At 38.0% G+C, this 6,966-nt stretch overlaps 1 long non-coding RNA gene across 1 annotated transcript in view; it reads right to left on the reverse strand.

Moving 5' to 3' along the window:
* Positions 1–5,668: 5,668 nt before the first annotated feature.
* Positions 5,669–6,966, reverse strand: part of LOC106873905 (uncharacterized) — a 14,230-nt gene continuing 12,932 nt past the window's right edge. Inside the window, exon 3 of the long non-coding RNA XR_001409934.3 lies at positions 5,669–5,808. This is a non-coding gene — a long non-coding RNA (uncharacterized LOC106873905). The remainder of the gene's footprint in view (positions 5,809–6,966) is intronic.

Here is a 6,966-nt window from a genome sequence, read left to right on the forward strand (position 1 = left end):
TTCAGTTTGTGATCGCAAGAAACCAGTCCGCCATAAGCTCATGAAATCTCAGTACAGAAACAATAATAGTTATATTAATATTGAAACGATAACAATAAAATGATAAATAGTACCAATAAAATGATAAATATTAAGGCCAGTAATTGTGGAGCAAACAGGCGATATGCTAGATGAATAATTGAATAAGAACTGGAAGAAAATGTAGTGTTGGTTGGTAATGGTGGTAGAAGGCTTAATGGCAACGGTGATCTTGGTAGTAGTAGTAGTAGTAGTAGTAGTAGTAGTAGTAGTAGTAGTAGTAGTAGTTGTTGTAGTAGTAGTAGTAGTAGTAGTAGTAGTAGTAGTAGTAGTGATGGTGGTGGTGGTCGTCGTCGTCGTCGTTGTGATGGCGATGGTGGTCATGGCGATAGTGGTGGTGGTGGTGGTGGTAGTTGCAGTTATGGCTATCGTGTTGATGATCGTAATGGTGGAAACGGTGGTGGTATAGTGATGTAGTGGTGATGGCAATTGTGATATTGATAAAGGAAGTGATAATAATGGCGGTGATAGTGGTCATGGTGGTGCTATGAAGATAATTTATCTTTATTATCAGTATTCACCGATTCATGCCAAAAATATATTACGATTTTCTACTTTCTACTACTTTGAGTCTGCTATCTTAACGCTGTCAATTAGGAAAAAAAAGCCGTCTTTATGTATTTTTGCCAAATTCTCTGTCCCTCTCTCTTCTCGCTGAGGCATCCAGATTGAAATTTTTGAAGAAGGAATAATGTTATAATTCCCATGACTGGCTTGAGTTATGACAAGAAAAATTACTTGAAGAAGATCAATTAAAACTAGAGAAATACGTGGGAAGAGGGGGGCATAAAAATGAAGTTACTCACTTTTGAATATGTTTTTAACTTTCAAATACTCTAAACATGAAAGTATAGTATTTTTACGGTAAAATTATATGTACGAGTGTGCACATACGTATTAAGTATGACTATACATAATTATATTTCATTTAACGCTACTTTGTGCGATCCTAATTAATTTATGTCAGCTTGACAAAGTTTTCCGCACATCAACAACTGTACCCTTCGCTATTCTAATATAACAGCGATCAGCTTTTAGTGGTATACGTAGCTGGCGAAGCGGATAAATGTGGAAACGTATGCGTCTTACGGTCCAGTGACGTCATTCATAGCTTAGTGGTGTGTTTACATCCATATTGTCTATAAGGACAATTCTTTTCACTCGAGACAACTCGTGTAGCGTATTGTTTTTCCATGTTCTAATGTACACGAACCTATTAAATATGACTTACATAACTATATTTCATTCAACGTTGCTTAGTGCATACCTAATTAAAACTTTTTTCTATATATTGTAGCTTTCATTTCCTCTCGTCTTTGCTTATTTTGTCTTATAACGCTTTGATGAAATTACAACTTTTACTATAGAAAATTTACAAGCAAAGAAATGAAACGAAAAATCGAAACAATCTATAACTGTTCACTTTTGTAAATTGCATTGTTTTGTTTGTTTTTTTTCCTTCGAGTAAATTAATTAATATTATGATTAATTAAACAAATAGCATCGTAAGTCACTTATTAACCGACTATATATGACGTAAACAATGACGACAGAAATTAATGATATTACACCTATCCTAGAAATTGTTTTCAATATCTTAATCAAAGAAAAAGGTAAAAACGAAAAGATTAAATTTCCGAATCTTTTATCTTTTACTTGTTTCAGTCATTGGACTGCGACCATGCTGAGGCACCACCTCAAACGGATCTTTTTTAAAACGGGGGCCACATTTTTCATTAACGAAACACTTTGAAACTTGGAACACTGGTAGAATGTGTCATATAAAACATCTTTTTCTCTTAGTCTTCTTTAAAAAAAAAGAAATCCATAAATTATTCCATGTTAAAGTTGTCGTATTTCTGTAATTTCAACCAATCACTGACGTCCATTCAGCCGATATACATTAAGCGCCGACTACATAAACAAACGATTCTGAAACAATTAACCCTAACCCTAACCCTAGGGTTAGGGTTAGGGTTAGAGTTGTGGTTAGGGTTAGGGTTAAAGCAAATTTAAAATGAAAAAAGCAAATAAAACGAAGAATCGTTTGTTTATGTAGTCGGCACTTAATGTATATCGGCTGAATGGACGTCAGTGATTGGTTGAAATTATCGAAATAAGACAATTTTTTACATGAAATAAATTCAAATACAAAAATATTTTTCTGTTCTATAACACAAAATAGATAAGTATACGAAGTTTGAAAGTCTTTCGGTACCAAAAACACTACGTAAAACATTAATGAAAAATGCTGCCCCCGTTTTAAAAAAGATCCCCTCAAACAATGCGACCCCATTTTTTAAAGCCTAGTACTTACTTATTTTATCGGACTTCTTTGCCGAAACGCTAAGTTAAGAGGACATAAACAAACCAACACTGATTATCAAGCGATGGTGGGGACAAACACAGACACAGTTTCCGTCTTCCAAATCTACTCACAAGGCATTAGTCGACTCGGAGCTATAGTAGAAGACACTAGTCCAAGATACTGCGCAGCGGGACCGAACTTGAAACCATGTGGTTGCATGCCATTGACTACAGCTACTACGAGCAGGAATAGGAATTCCGACCACGTTTCATGGTTTGCTACATCAACAGCTCCTTTGTAGGATCTAGTGGCTAAGGACACTTTTGGGAGGAACCACGTCCAGTTTCGGCCCTACTCCTCTACCGTTTTCGACGTGGTGTCCTCCAACTTCTGGAAGTGTCTTCAGCTCTGGTGTTGAGTGCGTTTTCTTTGGGGGACGGGCCTTTTATTCTTCGGTTTCTTCGATGCAGCATCAACGAATGTCAGCAGGCAAATGACCATCCTGTCAAATTTCCCTTTAAATACTCGCCGGTAGGCTCCAGCAGCTAGCGCCAGCTAACTGTCACGTGACACAATCTAAGCTTCAACTGACCAATGGACGGGACGGGCGCATAGTTTTGGCTTGTGCCCTCTCTATACCTACCTTCCAACAGAGTCGTGTTAGTTTCAGTTCCAGCACCCAGAGGAAGGCGTGCAATGAACGAGATGGTTCCCTTGGCCCACCTATCAAGCAGCAACGCTGTTTAAGTGCCAGCCAGCCTCACCTAGCGATGCTATTTCCCAGTCAGCATGTTATGGCTTTCGAGCCATTTCGGGTCTTCTCTATATATAGAAGCTGGCTTTGTCGACTGCTTCCTCCTTATTGCTTTTCTCAGCAGAAACATGTTACATTCATCAATTTTACAAATAAATCATCATTTTACTTCAGTGACAAAAATTAAACTACATCTAATTATCGTTTTACTGTATAATTTACAGACACAAAACAACAAACACACCTTAGAATTTTTGTAGACATTCGATCGTAGTGTAAATAATGTTTCATGAGCCAAAATGCCACCGATGTCGACTTTGCATTTCATCCTTTCGGAATCGATAAAATAAGTACCAGTTGAACACTGGGGTCGATGTAATCGACCTACCCAACCCTCGAAATTGCTATTCTTGTGCTAAAGTTTGAAACCAATATTTCATGAGCCAATAAAGGAGTCTGTGAGTACTAGATTACTAAATTGACTTAATTACCATTTTAGAGTATATTTTATAAACAACTAGCAGAGGCACCCGGCGTTGCCCGGGAATGAAATTGTTGCTTATATAATGGAAGAAAAAAAGCAAAATATGTTGTATAGAAATTTGAGGACATTCTGTAGATGTATTCTCAGATGAATGATGTCTGGGCGCCTCTCATGAATGGGAAAATTGAAGATGCGCCAAAAAGCCTCATTGTTACTTGGAAACTTTTACGAAAATTAAAATGGGGATTAAATGAAAAAAATGAGTTACGTGAAGAGTAATTGAAATAAATGGCGATTGTGGAACCACGCACGCACGCACGCACGCACACCCGCACACCCGCACACACACAGAGTATCACACATCAGATGAAATGGACGTGTGTGTCTGTGTGTGACAGAGAGATAATGAGAGAGAGAAGTGTGTTGTCATGTATACGTACATGCATAAATATGCAGACATCTTTGTGTGTGAGTGTGTGTGTGCGTGTGTATGAGAGAGAGAGAGAGAGTAAATACTACTTACACACTACTCTCTCACTCTGTCTCACACACATACACACGCACACATACATCCAAAAATGATGGATGCATATGACAACAGACCCCTTGACTCACTCACACTCTGTCTCTTACAAACACACACATACATAAATGTATACAAACATATTTACAAAGACACATGTGTGTATACGCGTGCGCGTGTATGTTGTGTGTGTGTGTGTGTGTCGTTGTTACGTCAATACCGGAATTTGACATTGAGGAACCTTTTTAAAGAAGTGAATCATAAATATAAAGCAATATTATTTATTTTTAATAGAAAAAAAATCAAATGAAGAGCCTATCATTTATCCGAGGTCAAATTATTCATGCATCACAAGTATGGAAGCATTTGGTGAAGTCGATTTCACGTGAAAAGCGAATACACAGACATCTCTGTTTTATATATTAGAGAAGATGAAACGCCTTGCTTGGAATGTTTTGTGGAACGGTCACTGGCATCAAGGTTCTATGTGGTCCCTTCCATTTTGTAGTAAAAATCGTTGTTTACATACATATTCAGTAACTAATGTTGGTTATGTCCAGGTCGATGTTTAAAATCTTACCTGTTTAAAATTTTACCTGGTGATGGTGGATTATATCATCGTTTATGACCGCATTAAATAAATAAAATTCTACCGAAACAAACGTCATTTGTGTTTACCTTTTATACCTAGACCACACCAAGGACCCACCCTTAAGTCGGATCTAAGGTTTAAACTGGATTTAGCACTGGCCTATCTACGGTATCCTAGCAACACTTGATGTCTTCAATGTTGTTTATTTCACTGAGTTATAGTGCCTAGCCACTTTTGGCGTCCTACAAGTTGATGTACCTTGATTCTTATGAATCCTCGTAATAAAATTATACACACACGCACGCATACATACGCGCGCGCACGGGCATACGCACGCACGCACACATATACACCAGGTGCACTCCAGAAGTTATAAGATTTTTCAGGAGAGGTATTTATTAATTTCAAAGAAGTACAAAAGTCTAATCTCCTTCAAAATGGGATCTTCTGACTTCAGTGCCCTTGTGGTAGTGCTCTGGCCACTTCGTGAAGGCTCCATGGAAGTCCTCCTACGTAAAGGTGTTCAGGACCCTTGTAACAGCTGCCTTCATTTTCTCCTTCCGTTTGGGGAGCAACCAAAAATCGCAGGAAGCAATGTCTGAACTGTAAGGAGGCTGAGGTATAGTTTTGATGCCCATCTCTGTCAAGTAATTGATTACCAGGATGGAATTTTGGATTGGTGCAGGTATTCAAGCCTTTTGCGACGAAATCTCTTCCTGAACTCCCTCAAAACCTCCACAAAGTGTTTTTGTTGGCCGTCTGGCTAGAGAGAACCCAGTCGATGTAGATGATGACTTTGCTTCCAAAAAAGGGAGATCGTTATGAATTCCCCGGTTGTTTTGCTTTGCCTGGCCTCTTGTGCTAGCGAAAAACAGATGCTCGATTCATACAAGTTAATCCATGACCAGTCTGGAGCATTTCATAAGTTTCTATAGTGTTTTTGTCTCGTTTAACACAAAACTTTATTGCATAGCGAGCTTTCAAATTGTTTTCCTGCAAACTAGTCAGTTGTGACAAGCAGTGTTTAGTAGGGTGAGTTCAAAGTGCTGCTACAGCCGTCTCCTTCAATCTGGAATAACAAAAGTTGGCTAGTCAACTTAATTGATGCATGGTAATGATATACTAAAGTTACAATAATCTAGAGCATTTATAACTGCCTCTCTTTAAAAAGTCAAAACCTTTGGAATGCACCTAGTATACATACATACATACATACATACGTATGCATGTATATGTGTGTGTGTGTGCGCGTGTGTGTGTGTGTGTGTGTGTGTGTGTGTGTGTGTGTGTGTGTGTGTGTGTGTGTGTGTGTATTAAAGCCTTTAAGACCCTGGCATCAACAGGAAACGTCCTTAATCGAAACCAATCAGCAGTTTTCAAATATGAGCGAAAAATTTGTCAATGTCAAAGAGGGTTCTTCTCGGGAAGATTCAAACATCCTCTGGAATAAAAAAAAAAAACAATTCAGTGAAGTCAAAGGAGTTTATTAGAATATTGGGTAGCTTGAAGAAATCCGATAGAAGTATTGCTTCTGTATTTAACCAAGAACAAAGTATCAGAGACTGTGATTTAAGAACCTCAGGATAGGAAAGTATCGGGAAGAGACTTGATGTCGGACATTGGTACAAAAAAACTGACCTTCTGTATGTCTTATTGATCATTACCAACAGGCTCTTATTGGAGTAATAAACATACCAAACTGTTTGGTAGTGGCAGAAACAAAACTGACATCCAGAAAACAATGCCAATCGCTAAGCGAAAAACTACCAGCTAATTACATACCAGAATCTTTTGTATAAAAGGCGCACAACCTGTCTGAAAAGTTTCTCCAAGAGTATTGTGAGAAACAATCACATCACTTCTGAACAAGCGGTTGGGTAGAAAAGAGTTTAAATATGTAATGAACAACTTTTAAGTAAGAAAACTGTCAGACATGTGACAGCATAGTTAATCAAAGCCTAACTAGATTGCAATGAATAAATAAATCGGTCATGTTCCACACGCGTGTGAAATAGAATCGAATGTTTTTGATTTGATAGAAATTCCAGATACCATAACCATACTCTGAAGCGAGATACAAAATATGATTCTAATGTCACTGATAGAATACAGCATCATAAGTATGTGTTTCAGTTCCGAAAATAAGATATGAACCGTTGACCCTATCGTTTGTTTTCCGATATCCAGTCAAAGACTTTGTCATCTGAGAGACCCTAGAAGAGACAAC

Source organism: Octopus bimaculoides, chromosome 3 (genome assembly GCF_046866305.1).
Source record: "Octopus bimaculoides isolate indiv1 chromosome 3, ASM4686630v1, whole genome shotgun sequence".
Classification (NCBI taxonomy): Eukaryota; Metazoa; Mollusca; class Cephalopoda; order Octopoda; family Octopodidae; genus Octopus; species Octopus bimaculoides.